This window comes from Manacus vitellinus, unplaced genomic scaffold (assembly GCF_001715985.3).
Source record: "Manacus vitellinus isolate BGI_N305 unplaced genomic scaffold, ASM171598v3 scaffold_75_pilon, whole genome shotgun sequence".
NCBI lineage: Eukaryota > Metazoa > Chordata > Aves > Passeriformes > Pipridae > Manacus > Manacus vitellinus.
The window spans coordinates 810653-811903 of NW_021940789.1; the positions used below are offsets into that span (position 1 = coordinate 810653).

At 49.4% G+C, this 1251-nt stretch overlaps 1 protein-coding gene across 1 annotated transcript in view; it reads left to right on the forward strand.

The window, feature by feature from the left end:
* The first annotated feature begins 488 nt into the window (after positions 1-488).
* Positions 489-1251, forward strand: part of HIVEP3 (human immunodeficiency virus type I enhancer binding protein 3) — a 297766-nt gene continuing 297003 nt past the window's right edge. The window contains exons 1-2 of the mRNA XM_025896340.2: positions 489-762; positions 907-1016. The gene's annotated coding sequence lies outside the window, so the exon portion shown is untranslated. The remainder of the gene's footprint in view (positions 763-906; positions 1017-1251) is intronic.

Below are 1251 nucleotides of genomic sequence, written 5' to 3' on the forward strand. Positions count from 1 at the left end.
AGTGCTGTGCCAGGGCTGCTCGGTTCAAACTTCGCAGCCTGATCCTTAGTTTGATGGGAAGCACTTGACAGAGCTCCGCTCCGCATGTCATTAACCCTCTCACACCCCCGCCTGGCACGGAAACTGTTAATCCCTCAAATTCACTTGCAACAAATTTAACCCTGACAGGGAGCGACCGTAGAACTCCCGGAATGGCATCCACCAGCTGTTCATTTTTATAATGACTTTGCATTTATCCCAGAGCTGGGTGGCAAGTTTTCAGATGATTATTATTATTATTTTCCCAAAGGCGAGGGGGACCTATTAAAAAAAATAATCCTACAATAATCTTCCCGAAGCAAAGCTGCGAGTGCAAACCACCCTCCCCCTGCTCCGGCGGTGCCGTCGCTGCCGCTTTATTAATTTCTCTGCGCCGTGAGTGACAGTCCTCCAGAAGTGATAATTGGTGCACTGTGTCTTTAAAAGGTTAAAACCCTTTTCAAAAAGGCCTAGACTCATAGTGGGAAAAGACAAGAGAGGCTTTGGCTGGCTTTGGATCCAGAAAACAGCTGCTGATTAGTGTCTGCGTCTTCGGGCTGAATTTATTACATATTTTTCAGCAGCAGGGATTCTAGGAGGAAGCTTCCGTTTGGGTTTCTTGCTCGTGGTTTATTTTTATTCAGAGGAATAACAGAGGAAGGATTTGTTCCGGCTGGAGCATGCTCACAACCTGCAAGACCTCCCATTATTAAACTGCCTACTTTGGGCTTTAATATACATGTGGTATTTTTTTATTATTTTTTATTAGCGTTATTATTATTTTGGCAGCGTGCATCTCTACGTTGTTGTTTTTTTTTTTTTTTGAATAATTTATTTTGAAAGGAAGCTGATCTCGTAATGAGCTTTCTCCTTCCTTACTTGAAACAGGTGCTAATGAAAGAATGCAAATAGCACCGGCTGAGCCGAACATTTCATAAAGAAGGGAACAGCCACCAACCCCAAAGGCTCCGGGATCTGCCCGCCGGCCCCCACCAAAGGTAGGCACGGGGGCTTTTGTCGCTATTTTTGTTGTTCTCTGCGCGCATATTCGCTCCCCCCTCCCTCGCTGCGGCCGGCGAGATTCCATTTTGCCTCCCGAAAGGTGTCAGGTTGCCACGGGGCGCGCTCGGACGCTCCTATCCCGATGGACAGGGCGCCTGGATGGCCGGGTGGCCGCGCCGGGCGCGCTGGGCGAGCGCTGGGCGAGCCCGGCGGTGTCACAGCCCGGCCCCG